Raw genomic sequence first — 17,327 nt, 5'->3', positions numbered from 1 at the left:
AAAAAAAAGTTGATTTATGAGTTTCTTAAGGGTTCTTTAGTGCATAGCATATGCATAATCTTGAATCTTGAATCATAGCATAAACATAAAGATAACTGTTATGCATACACCACTGAAATGCTTTCACTTACCTCAACATTCTCTTCATAAATAGAACTGTCCAAAAGTGTGATTTTAAAGGAAACGGTCTTGGATTGCTTAGAGCCTTTCTGAGGATCTTGGGCTCTTGTTGGATGTTGTTTTGTCCGATGCATCATGTACCTCTCCAGGGTCATCATGAGGCTTGACATCCTATAATCAGTATATTATCAGTTTATCTTACATTATATCAGTTTATATTACATTATATTTAAGGGTTCAAGCTCATATTATTATTTTTCTGCAGTAAAACTGATCGTGCAGCCTAAACCGTAAAACCTTAGATCATAGAGCTCATAGAGCTTTGGGGAGAGGATGACAAAGTCTAAAGATGGCTCTACAGCGCAAAAATACAAACATTTCACACATTTTTGGCCCTAACTGGTACACAGTTTGTCATAAACTCAACAATTTTACATTGTTGCAATCCTTGGGAAAGCGCGAACAAAAGTGTACTGAGATTTTTTCTAGGATGCACCACTTTCACAATAATAAATTGAGCTATATCCGAAACCTTTTGTAAACTCGTATTAGGTGTTCCAAGTTCAGAAGTCTTGCAATTACTGTCACCTATTATTTATTTCAAGTATCTAAAATAGCAACACAATGTGTGTTCATGTATGACCATGTAGGTGTGTGTGGGTGTAAACATACTTACTGAATATTAATATAATAGTTTAACCATTTCATATATGTGTGTCTATGAGCCTATTGGCCATTTTTGATGTACTTTACTGTCAGCTGTACATACAGGTTGCCTAGACTCTAAAAGCATACAACCTCAAAGGCCTTAAAATGCTTGAACCCGTGATAATTGCTGTGACAATTAGGCAGTCGTGCAAGTTTACAGGAGTGGGTCCTCTTTGTCATGTCATTAATCTTGTGTTTTTCTTGTCAAATGGTTTCCTGCATGTTGATTGACTATACTGACTTAAGAGTTTTCAAAGGAAAAATAAATGATCAAATATTACAATATTAGTTGTATATATAATTGCCTACCTCTTTTGCCATTTTACCATCTGTGACTGACTCTGGAATGGTTACTTCAGTACCTTTATGTTGGGGTGTCACCTCAGTTCCAAGCCCTGTCTCTGTCCTCATAGTAACTTTTTCTGAAAAGAAAAAAGTTATTTATTCCACATTGATTAATTATTGATTAATATTACTTGGACTTGGATTATTAATAAATCTTGGATTGCAGTACAAAAAAAGACTACTCAAAAATATGCAGATATATGAAAAATTATGGGTTTTTTTCAGTTTCAGATGTAAATGATAAAATGGAGTTAACTGCTTAAAAAATATTTAATAAGCTACATCAGACTTGTAGATTTTGTCCTTATTTTGAGAATTTTTGTCTTGTTCTTAACACCTTACTTTGTCTTCGTGTTCATTCACTTGGTAATGCATACAAAAATGGCAAGCAATTTCTAGATCTAATCCATAGGCTCTCAAATAGCCTTAAAACGGTCCTGGATCCTGACTACCACCTTACTTTCACCTATTGAAGCTCTATGGAGTGCAATAGTCTAGATATTTAGTTCTCATTCTGCTAGATCTATCTGCTGCATTTGACATTAATCATCATCATCAATCCGTCTGTTCACCCTCTCATCACTGGGCTTCACCAGAACTGCACTCCCCTGGTTTGAATCTTAACTCACTTGTAAGGGTATTGTAAAGGAAATCACATAAACTGGTCACAGGGGTTCCTTGACCCCTCCTCTTTCTCTATATACACTAAATCACTGGCACACATTATTCAAGAACATTATTTTTCTAACTCATTTTAACCAGATGATCCAATAGTATCGGATCTCAAACTACCTGACGAACATCTCAGCATGGATGAAATACATCACCTGAAATTAACCAGGCAAAAACAGATATTTTCATCTTTCCAGCTGCTCCATCAGTTCAGCACCATTGTATCATCCAACTGGGCTCATCAACGATAATTCCACTGGGTTCAGCCAAAAACCTTGAGGTGATCCTTGATGATCAGCTGACATAGAACTGACATAGACTGACATAGCAGACATAGAACCTAATGTAAAAAGAAGTATGATCCAAGATGGCGGCGCGGCAGTAGCACGCAGCGGCCACTCCGGAACCAAAATGGTGTTTTTTGTTTGTTCAAGACGTTATTTTGTATGCTTCAGCCAAAATTTCGTAGGGCATGGATACCAACGACAGTCACTGAAACTACTCAGAAACGACGCAACAACTAAACTGTGCGACAACGCGTTGCGCGTACTCGGGACCTCGGCTTGCTGTGCGGACCAAGCCCTCAGTCCTCGGTGTCTCCTGATGCCGAAGGCGGGAAGAGGACACACGCAAGTGGTGTTGGAGGAAACGGAAGCGTGGTAAACGGGCGGGTGTCCGTACTGCTAACCCTAGCCCGGCCGGCACTCCCCTCCATCTTTCTGTCCAACGTCTGTTCACCCGACAATAAGATGGACTACATTCGACTTCACCGAGCAACACGGGCGTGAGTATGAGGATTGCTGCGTCTTTGTCTTTACGGAAACGTGGCTCAGCGACAGAGTTCGGACACCGCCATTCAGCTAACCGGCTAACCGCATTTCGTGCCGACAGGAATGCCGCACTGTGTGGAAAGACTCAGCGCGGTGGTGGCATGTGCATTTATATCAACACGGAATGGTGCAAGGACTCTGTGCTTATATCGAACTATTGCTCATCGCTAGTGGAGTTCATTGTTGTCAAATGCAGACCCTTTTATCTACCCCGGGAATTCACCACCGTCTACACCATCGGAGTTTACATTCCACCCAGTGCTAATGCGAAGGAGGCTCTGAGCGAGCTGTACAAAGCTATGAGCGTGCTGCAGAACGCTCAACCCTCAACCCGACTGTTTATCATTGCCGGAGATTTCAATCACGCAAATCTCAAAACAGTGCTCCTAAATTCTATCAGCATGTGGACTTTGCTACGAGAGGAGCGAACATGCTGGATCTTGTTTACACAAACATTCCCGGCGCGTTTTTTCATTCTGTATGGATGGGGTTTTGGTTCCTTGCTGCTGTCACCTGTGGTTTGCTTTGTTAGGGACACTTAACTTCTAGTGATTATGGTCGAATTGATTACAGAGACCGTCTCTGCATTTAATAACAAATTGTTCACTCTCGTCATTATACATCCCTGTCATTGTATTCTTCTGCTTTATACTGTACTGTGCTTTGATGCAACCTGTGTTGTTAAAAGCGCTATATAAATAAAAATGATTGATTGATTGATTGATTGATAACTGATCAGCAGTACATATACAAAGCAAAACAAACATAAAAGGTCATTATACCTGGTCTTTAGAAAGTACATAGTATGGTGTATGGGGACACACACCACACTATGGGCGATCTGGCAGATTCGTGTTTTGTTGTGTTTTGTCACTTTCCTTTTATACTCAGACCAGACAAACAGTTCCCAAATTTAGTTGTAAAACCTTTTGGTGTTTAGGTTCCCGTGCTCCAGGGTCACACCTGGCTGTGTGTCAACTCAACTTCTGTCAACTCAAATGACAGAAAGCATCAAAAAGCGTTTATCTTTAAAAAGCACAATGTTTTGTTTTCATTGTGTCTGTACACAAACTAAAGCAGACCTTTGTGATGCATTATTATTAAGACAATAAGTGTTTAAAGTTGATTCTGCTGGTAAGTATACAGCCCTGGATGAACTAGAGGGAACCAGAGGGGACATTGCTCTGTCTTGAGATTCAAAGAGGTCCACCTGAGTTTGGTGAGTGATGAAGTTGAAGCGGCTGTAAAACCCGGATGCCTGTAACACCAAAAGAGTGTTCAGACATGCACCAGCCTGACCCGTTGACGAGTACCCCTTGCCCACAAGCGCTGAAGTGATATGCAGAGGGTAAGGACAAAACTTTCAAAGATGATGTCATGACTTCAGTCTGATCAGTTTGTTTAGTGGAACTGGCACTGTGCATGGAGAGACGTCTTCAGCGTCGCCATCAGCGGTGGGCTGCTCGGTCCTCCTGGACCTTGGATGAGGAGTGGCCAATTCTACCCTTTCCTCCTCACTTCCTACAGCAGACCCAGAACGCATGCAGGTGGGTCGCCTTCGTCTTACTGCCCAGGAGAAGCAGGATCGACTTACTCAAGGCCTCTGCCTATACTGTGGCAAGCCTGGACACAGAGCCATCTGGTGTCCTTAAAAGCCGGGATCCTGATGGTCGCTTCTCCATGTTTTGAATCCCCCAAGTCTCATACCCTGCTTCATGTGTCCATTCAGATTGAGGATTCCATTCACTCTTGTCCAGCTCTTGTGGACTCGGGAGCTGAGGGCAATTTTTTGGACACCTCGGTGGCAGCACAGTGGGGCATTCCTGCCATTCCTCTCCATTTCCCTATCCCTGTTCGCTCTCTCAATGGCCTCCTTCTCTTCTCCATGACCCACTCCACCCCTTCAGTAAATCTAGTGGTCTCTGGCAATTACCGTGAGGTAATTGAGCTGTACCTTCTTGACTCTCCGGGAGCCCCTGTTATCCTGGGGCACCTGTAGTTGGTGCAGCACAAGCCTCACATTGATTGGTCAGGAAACTCTGTGCTATCTTGGAGTCAGTTCTGTCTTGCTTCATGTTTGGATGCTGCCTTGTCTCCTGTCTCCCTGTCTTCTGTGTTTCAGATGGAGACCGCTGATCTCTCTGAAGTCCTGGAGGAGTACCACGATCTTTGTCGGTTCTTCAGTAAGTCTCGGGCCACATCCTTACCTCATCACTGGCCGTACAACTGTGCCATCAATACCAGGCACTTCTCTGCCTAGAGGGCATTTGTACTCCCTGTCTGGTCCTGAAAGAGAGGCCATGGACAAGTGTATTAAGGAGTCCTTAAATGCCAATGCCCCAGCTGTTTTCCAGGCCCTGATCAATGACGTGTTGAGAGACATGGTAAACAGATTTGTCTTTGTGTATCTCAATGATATCCTCATCTTCTCACCCTCATTGCAGGTACTCACTCAACATGTTTGTAAGGTGCTACAACGGCTGCTGGAGAACCAGCTTATATCTGAAGGCAGAGAAGTGTGTGTTCCACGCCAAGTCATTTTTGCTCTTGGGGCATATTATTTCAGCGGAGGGGATTAAAGCTGATCCTGTCAAGGTAGGGGCCGTGAGCAGTGGCCAACCCCGACTCTCAGAAGGCACTGTAACGGTTCTTGGCGTTCGCCAACTTCTATAGGCGATTCATCCGGAACTTTAGCCTGGTAGCTGCACCCTTAATGGCACTTACCTCACCCAAGGTATCATTCAGGTGGAATTCTCAGGCTCAGAAGGCCTCCCGTTTCATCTCTGCTCCTGTTTTTTGTCTTCCAGATCCTGAATGGCAGTTTATTTATTGAGGTAGAGATCGGTGTAGGTGCGGTTCTATGTCAACGGTCCCCTAGAGATGAGAAGGTGCACCCTTCGTGTTTTTCACTCACCGTCTAAATCCTGCAGAGCAAAACTATGACATAGGTAACAGGGAGCTGCTGGCAGTCAGGCTGGCTCTGGGGGAGTGGCGCCAGTGGTTGGAGGGAGCTGTGCAGCCCTTCTTGGTTTGGAAGGTCATAAGAACCTGCAATATATCCGTTCGGTCAAACGGTTAAATGCTCGCCAGGTCCGCTGGGCACTCTTATTTGGGCGGTTTAACATCTCCCTCTTGTATTGGCTGGGTTCCAAGAAAACTAAGCCTGATGCCCTTTCTTGTCTGTTCGAGGACCTGGGAGGGATATGGATCCTGATATGGATCCTTGGCTTCCAATGTCAGGCAGTTCGTGTTGGCTTGCTCGGTGTGTGCTCAAAATAAGATTTCTAACCAGTCTCCTGTTGGTCTGTTGCAGCCTTTGCCCATTCCCTTTCTTCCTTGGTCACACCTGACCCTTGACTTTGTTTCTGGCCGTCCCCCATCGAGAGGCAACACCGTGATACTGACAGTGGTGGATTGCTTCTCCAAAGCGGCCCATTTTATTCCTTTGCCCAAACTCCCCTCCATCAAGGAGACCGCACAGGTGGTGGTGAACCACGACTTCCAGATTCATGGCCCTCCGGTGGATGTGGTCTCCAACAGAGGACAGTGTGTGTATCCCAGTTTTGGAAAGAGTTCTGTAGACAGATCGGGCTTCAATAAGGTCTTCAGGTTTTCACCCCTAGACCAATGGGCAGCCGGGTGAGTCAACCAGGATCTCGAGAGAGCTCTCCGCTGTATGGCATCACATAGTCCGAGCTCCTGGAGTCAGCAGCTTCCATTGGTTGAATATTCCCACAATTCCCTTCCTGTAGCGTCTACAGGTATGTCTCCCTTTCAGTGTTCTATGGGTTATCAACCACCTCTTCTCCTTGCTTAGGAGCCTGAGGTTGCAGTCTTGTCTGCCTTAGCCTTTGTCGGTCGGTGTTGTTGCACCTGGAGGAGGGCTTAGGAGGTCTTGGCCCGGGCTTCCAGACAGACCAAAGCAGCGGCTGTTCGTCACAGGACTCCTGCTCCTCAGTATGTGTGTAGTCAGAAGGTATGGCTTTCCACCAAGAACCTGCCTCTCCAGGTTTCATTCAGGTTCATTGGGCCATATCCAATCACCAAGGTTCTGAGTCCAGTGGCTGTGTGGCTCAAGCTTCCCCACACACTTGGTCGGACATGTGTCCAGGGTTAAGCCTTTGTTTCGTTCCCCCCTTAATCTCGTGAGTTCTTCCCTGACTTCCCCTCCTCCCTGTATAGTGGATGGTACTCCAGTGTACACTGTGAGAAAGCTCCTGGATGTTAGACGCCGTGGTCGGAGTTTCCAGTTTCTGGTGGACTAGGAGGGTTATGGCCCGGAGGAGAGGAGTTGGATAACGGCCCAGGACATTCTGGATCAGACTCTGGTTGAGAACTTCCGTCTGCGACAAGGTGAGCCTTAACTCCTTTTTGCTTGCTCTGCCCATTGTTTCCTCCAGACCTCTGCTCCCCTGTTCCTGTCCTGGCTCCTCCAGTGCTGTGTTTTGCAGTTCCTCCTCACCTGCCCCTTTTAGAGTATTCTACAAAGATCTTTTGCTGGGATGTTACAACAGCACTGATGCAGAAGACTATAAGTGCAGATTTCCCTACGCCAAATGCTCCGTGCCTAGTGGAGTGACTGGAGGCTCATTTGTTGACTGTTTATTGATTCTGAAGAAATAAATTTGAGTTCAAACCTTCAACTGAATCCTTGTTTGTTCCTGACAGATGATGCTGCCACAGGTGACAGTTAGCTCACAAACTTCTCACCAACCGGGGGCAGAACAGCTCAATGGCTGATCTGAAGCTTATGGCCTGCAAGCTTCCTGATTGCTTCTGTCTTGCCAACAAATTGAAGTGCATAGAAATGTGCAAGCTATAAACCTACAGCAAAGGAGAAGCAGGATACTGATATCATGAAATTAGTATTAGTATTAGTATTAGTATATGTATTGTGGCGGGAGGAGCCAATGACAGACACAGTGGGTGTGGCGTCAGGCCTCAGAGAGGCTTTTTATTAACAAAAATATACAAAGTGTACAGGGGAAAAAGTGTCCAAAACAAACAGGGGAACTGGTGTCTTCGTCATGCTGCAGGGGGAGTGCAGGTAGGGTAGTGTTTGAAGGGAAGGGTCCAGGTAAGGGCAGAATCCGGTGGCACGCACGCTCCCCTCTCTGATCTGGGGAGCGAGGGCGGCGGCTTCTTCGGTTGGCAGTCAGAAGGGATAAATAGCTGGCATCCTGGCCCATCAGGGGTATACGTGTGCAGTCTTCACCGGGACTACGGAGTCCGACAGCTCGCTTCTCTGGCGGCGTGGCGAGTGCCTTCACGCACTCTTCCTGGACCCACAAGGACACCAGCGTGCATGCACGGGAAAGAGACTGGTCTCTCGAGGAGAGGCGCTCATCATTAAACGGCGGCGGTGACAAGGTTCGATCCACTTCAGGTGTGTCTCATCACACGCCGCCAGAACTGTCCAATGCCATGCCCCTCCTCTGAGACACGCCCACTCTCGCTGGCAGCCTGGTGAAGGGCGGCAAATAAAGGACGGGGGATGATGACAATCAAGGGGAGGGCAGCCAACTCATCACAGTATTCTGAGGATGATGATGAAGATGAATAAACAAACAGTTTGCAATGACAAAATAAGTTCATGAACAAGGTAGAATTATGTTGTTTTTCTTTGTATGACATTTTGTTCTAATAAAGTTAAAAGATATTTTTGTTCTTTGGCTCAATGGTTAGTGAAACTGAGGGCTGATTTCTGTGAGAAAGCTACCACTAACAAAAGGTTATGATGTTGTAATATCATCTAGAGCAAAGATGATATTTTCTACTTTATACCAAGGGCCAGATTATTAATCCACGTATTCACACCTTTTACACATCTTCCTCAGTTTACTTTTTATTGAAGGAAATTAAAGTATAACCAATGTAATTTGTTTGTAATTTTAATGTTAATATCTTAGACTGGTATAGGCACCAGAGAATCTGAAGGAGTGAAGATTCTGATGCACAAAAGATATGTAGCTAATGATAATTTATACGAAAAATGTGTTTGAAGTCCTTGTTTTTCATTTTCTTTTTCTTATCTTGTCCTGTCCTCTATAAATAAGGCAACTTGTGATCTGAGCTTCGGAGGCAAAAAAAGAGAGAAACCTGCTTTTTCTCCGCTTGCAACCGACAGCGCAGTCCTTGCAAGCTAAAATCCAAAGAACTTGTCTTGTGTTTTATTTTGCTTGAGTTGATCCTTCCTGGTAAAGAGCCATTTGAGTGAAATAGTCTCAACAAAGTCTTTGTCAGTGGAAAGAAATATTACTTCAACAAACCAATGTAAATGTTCTAAATGCATAGTCTGTAAATTTGTAACAAACAAATGTACAGAAATCATTTTAGTAGTGGCCAACAGAACAACTTTAGAACTGTTAAAGGGCTTATTCAAGAAAAAAAGTTATTCCAAATTGTACAATCTAAATAACCTGATATATGCAGGATTTTTATCATCAAATTTAAAAACTTTAAAGACCTTTTTAAAGATCTGAAGTTCACATTTCAGCCTTTAAACAATTTTTAAGAAAAGAAATGAGTCAAAAGTATAATTTATTAATATTTTAAAATTTATTATCTGAGTCTAATATGATCCAGCGGGCTGTGCTAAAAGACAGTACGGTCCACCAGTTGCCCATCCTCTATGCAGGTGAATTTGCATTTTCATAATTGGACAGGAAATATGCTTGTGTTTCATGTTGACTGTCACGGTGTGGTGTTGCATGAAGGAGCACTCGACAAGAATAAATAAACAAACAGTTTTAATCCTCTTCAAACGAGCAAAATAATAATATACAGGTAGGCAGGCAGACAGGCAGAACATAAACCACATGTATAAACCTCGACGATCGGACCAAGGTGAACTCAAACACACAGGTGCGTCCTCACATCGAAAAAAACAAAACAAAAACGGGAACTTGGAAAGAGGTTCCGGTGGAGGACAGGCCCCCAGGAGGGGGTCGGCAAACAGAGTCCAGAGAGGAACAGACGGAAGGAGGAGCCAGGGAGGATCCAGGAGAAGTAAGGAGCAGGAGGAGATCCAGACGACCCAGAACCCAGCCATGATGGTCCATGGTGGAGCTGACGGAGGGAGAAGCCATGGAGGAGGAATGGCCGTCGATGCCATTGCGGCCAACCAATGGCGGCAGAGCAGGTGGTGGAGGAGACCGAGGCGAAGAGCCGAAGAGCCAGGGTGACACCGAGATCCTGGAGGACCTAGGCGATGCTGCAGGCTTCAAGCAGCGATGCGGAGAGGGGGACGAGAAGGACGCGACGGAGAGTGACAGAGGACAGAGGATGGAGGGATGGAGGGACGAGGCGAAGCCGGAAGAGAGAGAATCCTGAGGCGACGGATGGTCGGCGACGACACACCAAGGCAGAGCCGAGAGACGATGGAGCCTGGTGGAGCTGATGGCCTGATAGACAAAGGTGGAGAGGAGGGAGCATAGGATCCCAGAAGATCACAGAAGATCCAGCAGCCCCAGATATATGATTAGCTCATCCTCAGCCGTTGTGAAGTGGGAGGAGCTCCACTCTGCACACTCGTTGCATCCGTCTGTCTCCACTGTGGTGAGCTCTGTTGCCGCCTCACGCACCTTGTCTGATTCAGTCGTTTGGGTCCGGTGGCGCTCCACGATTCTGTCGCTCTCTTCGGCGAAGGTTCCGTGGTCGTGCCAGACTCTGCAACTGCGCCATCGGTGGGCTCAGGCTGGGGCTCCCGCGATGCAGGAGATGGTGGGCTGGGCTCTGGATCGGGAGTGGGGCTGATGTTATTGTCCATTGGCTGAAAGGTCATTGGCAAGTTACATGACACCAGCACCCACTCAAGACAACAACTTTATACATCTGCACTTTCAGATAAAAAAAATTGGAGGATGATTTCATTCACTTATAACTGTGTTACACACTACATGAAAGGTCATTTTTAGGCTGCAATGTCATCTCCATCAATGTTCTGTTCATTATAAGCAAGATCTTAAGTTTTGGCATCCAGCTCTTTTGAAGGTGCACTAAGCAAATTTTACCAAACGATGCTGATACCCAGTTGGGTACCACAGTTCATGGGCCCAGGTCATATTTTTAACTAATTGGGAACGACCAAAGGTGGATTTTTTTTAAAGACTATATCTCTAGATCAGAGATGGGCAACTGGACGTATATGGCCCACAGTGTCTTACAGCCTGCTGGATCAAATTAGACTAGGATATGAACTTTTAAAAAGCAAGATATAAAAAGATTGCTTTCTGTTTAATGTTGATACTATCGCCAACCAAGAGAGGTCACTCTAGCTGCTTCCCATATTAATTTCAGTGCAGTACATTGTGCACTCTAATGTAAACATTGCCTCAACTTTCAAAGGTAAAATGCATTAGTCAATTAAAGCACTTTGCCAAATGCATGACAGAAATGTTTGCACTGAACTATGTGGTTTGCATGGGTCACGTCTTCAGTTAAATGGTTTATGTTTAATGCCACGGAAACTCTTAAATGGTACAAAAAGTCTAAATTGGAAGAGGTAATAAATTTGGGGATGGAAGAACAACAATTGCTATATGTTTTAATATTAAAATTAAAAAGGCTACAATTTCACTAAATAAACTTTAGCGATGCAGGCTTTGTGTCCATTCATTACTGGGGAAACCACTATATTTTTACAGTTCTGAAAGAGCAACCTGATGGATGAAATTGAATTGAATGAATTAGCTTTTTCATTAAACCCTTTTGCTGGTTTTGCTACATGTTTTAAATGCGAACCAGTGCACTGAATCGAATGCATTCTAAAACTCACAACAATTAAAATACTAGATATGTTACTAGAAGTTCTGGCCCCACAAAACTAAGAGATCCCAGTGAGCACTCAGGATGAGAGGGATCTGGCAGGTGCTCTAGAAGAGCAGGCAGAGCTGCTGAGCGGAATCCACTGGAATGGCTCTTCTGACCGTAATTGCAGGGATCCACAGGAGTCAGGAATGGAAACAGTTCTCCTGGCCATGCTTGAGGAATGGGATCCGTAAGAATCAGAAATGCTAACGGCTCTCCTGGCCATGCTTACGGAACAGGATCCACAGGAATCAGGAACGGGAATGGCTCTCCTGGCTGTGATTGCAAAACAGGATCTGGGGGAAACAGAGACAGCTGCCTTTTTTTCGGTCAGGCTTGGATGCTTCCCGGACACTGATAGATGGCCTCTCAAAGGTCCAAGGTGAACAGTTACAAGTGGGACCTATTTAACTAATAATGACCAATGAGGACAGGAACAACCAAATAAGGAAAGACATGAACTGAGCGGGAAACAAGAGAATGAAACACACAGAAATTGTGACAGTTATTTAATAAAATAATTTATAATAATAATACTTTAAATTAATTTCATAATAGATTATTTATTGTATCATTTGGAATGACTTTTTTTTTCTTGAATAAGTCCTTTTAACAGTCCTCTTAAGTAGTTCTGTTTGCCACTACTAAAAAAGGACCTCTATGCATTTGTTTATTGCAAATTTACAGACCATAAATTCAAATTTATGGTGTAAAAGTTGTAAGTACATGGATTAGTAATATGGTCCCTTGGTATAAGGGAGAAAAAAATACTGGCCCTTGTCACTATCAAAGTAACAACTCCCTAATCTAGAGTGAACACAACCCCTGTCATTTCTGGAAACCAGAAAATATTGGCTGTAGCAGCCTAGCTCTCTGTCAGGGAGGGAAGATGTTCTACAACCTCCTTGTCCAGCAGATCTTGCAATTCCATTGTCTACAAATATGATTGTTCTGGTTTCATGGTAGTGTAGACCATGCCTTTGGCTGGAGAGGAGCCGTAAATCTAGATCCAGTGGCTTAAGACCGCCCTGATTAACATTAAACTCTAAATGCAAGGGAACAAGTGCAGGGAAGTCAGTGTGCAAGTCAGATAATTTTGTATTAATATGCCAGGTTTGTGCAATGTAGTTTAAATCTGATTAAAGTTTTGATTAATGCTCATTTTTTTTACTAAATATGAAATAAATATTCAAATATTTGATTTGCAGTATTATTTGATTTCCATTGTTTGCTATTCTAAAACCTTTCCGGTCATTCTAAAACTGTGCAATATAATTTTACTTGCACTCTTAAATATTAGTTCCACGCTTATTTTCCCTGACTGTAACACATTTGGCGAGACTCTGAAGCAATAGTACAATAGTGATTCAGGACAGGCCAAAACACATTTATGATTTATGGTGCATTAAGCTTGTTGTATATTTTTACATTTTATTTATGCAAATAAAAGTATGGCAGTGTTACTAATTTTATTTGTTGTTTGTTGGTTTTGACATAAAACACGTTATAATTTTTCTTTTTATTTCCCTTAATAATACACTGGCTCATGCAAAATCAAATTCAATCACTGGTCTTACTAAAATTATCAGTTACTAATCCCCAACCCCAAGCACGGTACCTGACACAGAGATTCCATTGTTTCAGCATGCACAGTAAGGTCATAAATGGAGGAATAAATGTTAAGCTATGTTATGTAATGAAACACAGAACTTTGTTGTGTTCAACTGCAGTAGAATGTAGAAAAAATAAGTTTGCAGTGCCTAAATTATGCATTTTAACTGAAGAACATACTCCACAAACACATGGTTCCAAATAATTGGTTGAAATATGTCAAACATTTTTAAAATATCTCACGACACTGTTAATTTGGTCACTTAATTAGGTTATATTTTTCAATTATATTTTTGTTACAAATGCCCATCAATTTGCTTCAGAGGACATGTGATAACCCCAGAAAGGCATATAGGTTAGTTTTCCGATGCAGTACTTGAGGATATATCCGATTTATAGAGCTTCAAAATCATGGTCACTATCCACCAGTATTACCAAGCTTGGAAGAGCCAGCATACATTTTTTAAAAACTCTGACTGTTCGTCTGAAATAAAAAAGTGATATACAAAAGCACTTTAATATATTTTAATGTAAACCTCCCTGTTTAAAATGAAACAAAGCAAAGAACAAGTGTCTTATTTATTACACTACACAGCATTATCCATCAGTAGTTGTCCATGACAAAGAGGGCAGATTTATGCACTTGCCTATGCTTGCTCAAACACAAGAGATATATAATATTTTTGTTATACTATGGGATATCTAAAACAGTAAAAGAACAAAAACCTAAAGAAGATACTGAACAAATAAATATAACAAACAATACAGTAAAACTGACAAACTATGTCCATGGAGACAGAGACAGACAGAAACTTTTTTTTCAGTGCTGCGACATGAATTTATCAATACAACAGTTTTGCAAGCTAAGTGACATTTCTCAGTAGCAAGGTTGAGTAGCAGTGCTGGTCAGGGACAGCCGAAGGGGAGGAATTTGTACTCATACACCTGACCCTCGATAAAATTAAGGCGTGAAAGTGTGCGTCCACATGACAGGATGATGCGTCTGTGTCAACATTTGGAATAGTGGCCAGTGAAGGGACCGTTTCAAGACTCTCAGATCCAAGATTGGTCACAACCCGTCGCTTGCCGTTGGTAAGATGAAGCCAAGGTAATAGCATCCACCATTTAGTTGGCCAACATCTGCTTGGAGACAGAGGTTGAGTTCTGCAAATTAGGTTCCGGGTGGGCCAGTACAACACAAACAACAGGACCTGTTCCTCGCCCTCCCTGACCTGGAACAGAATCTGTGTGACCAGGCTCACTGGGGGGGGAATACTTGCGTAGAGCCCGATGCCAAAAATGAGCAAGTTATCTGATGCCCACTTCGAGAGAAGCACACCTCCATGGAGACAGGAGAGCCCAAATGGGAGGACTTTTTACTTTCATGCTCAACCTTCCGACCGCAAAACATAGGAATAGTCTATGAGAGGAAGAATGGAGACATGGAAATACGCATACCTCAGGTCGACCACTGCAAACCAATGCTGGTGCTGCACACATTTGAAGATGTGTTTCTGGGTGATCATTTTGAATGGGATCTTGTGAGAAGGCCCTGGTTCAAAACCTGCAGATCCAGGATTGGAGGCCACCACCTTTTTTTGGGTACAATGGAGTAGGGGATGTAAACCCCTACCCTTTATCTCAGGTGGAGAAACGGCTCGACTGCATCCTTTGCCAGAAGGAGAGTAATCTCCTCGCGCAAGACAGGGCGTTCCCAACTTCCACTGAAGTCTCAAGAATGCCATTAAGCCTCGAAGGTCGTGGGAGAACTAGATCACATAGCCAAGGGTGAATCATCTGGATAAGCCAACTCGATGGGTTGGGCAGTGCCATCCACACATCCAAACTCCTCACGAGTGGCATCACTGGCGTACCAAAGGGCGTGCAGAGATAAACAGCCAGACTGGGCAACGGAGATGCCAGAAATTTACAGAACTAAAAGTTTTAGAACAAAAATTAAAAAAATTAAAAACTGGAAAGACAACATCTATAATAGCATAAGCTTTACACTTACAATTAGTTGGACAAATAAGATAAGGATGGTGAAACTGTGGTAAATAAATTCAATTTTTTTGTAATTAAACTGTTCTGGTTTTCAAAGCATAAGGTAATAAAAACAAAACATTAAGTCATCGGTTTTCCCAGTCAGCCATAAAACACAGATCCCCTAAAACAGCGGTATAAAAGTGTTGCTGTGGATAGAATAAAAATATTGATTTAAATAATGGCTTATCAACTGAAAGTCATTTAGCTAACTAACCACTGTTTAGAGACGTAGCCTTTGCAAAAGTAGTGTGTATCTGTGCATGTGCCGTTAAATGCACAGCTTTTGGTGTAATAGCACAGTTAGAAAGATTGCTGTAATAACTGTAATAGTTGTATGCAATAGTTGTAACAAAAAAAACCCAAATACTTGCTTTTCGTGATTGGCATGGTGATTCCACATCATAGAAAGAAAGATTATTTAAAATAAGTATTGTTTGTTTAGTTTTTAGCATTGTCATAGAATTGTAGAACACTGTCATTTAATTGATCAATAAAAATATATTCTGTTGGATTTCTTTTGGAGTTTAACCTTGTTAAACCTAATTAAAACCCTAATTACAGAATATAAAACGACAAATTAAATTTCTTCACTTAGAGAACAATGTTAAAATCTTATCAATTAAAAGTTATTAAATTGTCCTTAACTATTGTAGCTTTATGAATATAACTAGAATAAAAGTTTAAGAAAATTTACAGTAAGAATGTCAATTTTCTCTTATTCCAATATATTACCTCGGTTTCTTTAAATGGTGGTACCAGCTTTATGTGCTTTGTCACGAAAGCTGAGTGAAATCCCTGTATATCTGCTGAAATATTGGTTTGCCCACTAGCAGGGTAAGAAGGAAAGCCTTTGCCGTAAATTCGCTTCCTCTATGTCCAGAGAACGCATTTTAATATCTCTGAGACTGTACCTCTAACATACAAAGATAGATTTGCTGAAGCTCTTGTTCCTGTTTCTTTAAGGCAAGATCTAATTCCTTAAATTTCAGTGCAAGCACAGGAACAAAACGTGAGACTGGTTGGATCAATACTCTGAGGCAGAGGAGGTAGAGCAGCAAGAGAGCCCACACCCACAATCCCAGTATTCCCCTACATGTCTTCTGAAGCAATCGGCAAAATACCAGCGTTGACTAACTCTGTGTAAAGCTTATCTTTAATTATACACTTAGCAGCTTCTCTTGAAACATTGATCAGTCAAGCAAACAAGAAGAAATAGCCTTTTGAAAAACTTTGAGACAGGCCCCCAAATATGTTCACGGTCCCCTTAAGTCTAGAGGTGACAGGGACATATCATTCAACAAAAAGTGAGTGAAAACATAAGTGAGAGAGAGTATTGGCTTAGTCTGTAATCCCAGCACTCACACACTATATAATAAATTCTTAAATAATTTATTAACAGAAGTAGTGCTCTAGTACAGAAATTGGAAATAACTATTTAATTCAGATAACATAAAGAAAAACAGAACACTTCAAACTTCCGGAGAGGTTAAGGCCAAAATAACAAACAAAAACAAAAGCTACCTAAGGTATAATAAAAAAAAAAAAAAAAAAAAAAAAAAAAACTACCTAACAAACAAACAAAAACTAAATAAATAACAGCTTTTCCCTGACTTCCTTACTTCATCCAAAACCAGGAGAAAAGCTGATGACCAGTAAAAAGAAAAGGCACCCACCTCTGTACTGCGTCTGCAATCAAATACAAACAAACAGCAAGAAATAAACAAATAATGAGCAACTATACACAGTCACTATAGCTGGTTTAACAGAAATTCTCCAGCAACAACTAAGGCTCAGAGCATTTCACTGATACAACAAGCTTTCCCTCTCCACCCTCTCCACAGCTCTAATGAGGTCAGGTGATCTTAATCAAACTCCTGTGAGAGGACAGAGAGAGAGAGAGAGAGAGAGAGAGAGAGAAAAGAAAGAGAGAGGGGAACACAGGCAACACTACACTTTCCAGCAGACTGTTCAATACTGAGAGGCAAATCTCAGACACAGTTTCACAACTCAACAAAGAAAGGAATTTTGGGACTTAACACTAGCTAAATGATAAAAACTAATTTAAGTACATTGTTGGCAGTTCATGGGGTCTGAAAGCTTTATACCAGGGGTGTTAAACTCAATTCCTGGAGGGCCGGAGCCCTGCAGAGTTTAGATTCAACCCCAGGCCCACCAGGAACTGAGTTT

The 17,327-nt window shown here is 42.5% G+C and overlaps 1 long non-coding RNA gene across 1 annotated transcript in view; it reads right to left on the bottom strand.

The window, feature by feature from the left end:
• Positions 1–204: 204 nt before the first annotated feature.
• LOC122354394 overlaps positions 205–17,327 on the bottom strand; it is a 104,210-nt gene continuing 87,087 nt past the window's right edge. The window contains exons 3-4 of the long non-coding RNA XR_006252104.1: positions 1,138–1,250; positions 205–291 (exon numbers count right to left, since the gene is read on the bottom strand). This is a non-coding gene — a long non-coding RNA (uncharacterized LOC122354394). The remainder of the gene's footprint in view (positions 292–1,137; positions 1,251–17,327) is intronic.

Source organism: Puntigrus tetrazona, chromosome 11 (genome assembly GCF_018831695.1).
Source record: "Puntigrus tetrazona isolate hp1 chromosome 11, ASM1883169v1, whole genome shotgun sequence".
Lineage (NCBI taxonomy): Eukaryota > Metazoa > Chordata > Actinopteri > Cypriniformes > Cyprinidae > Puntigrus > Puntigrus tetrazona.
Note: the sequence above shows the minus strand (reverse complement) of the source record. Positions and strands in the feature narration are given on the sequence as shown.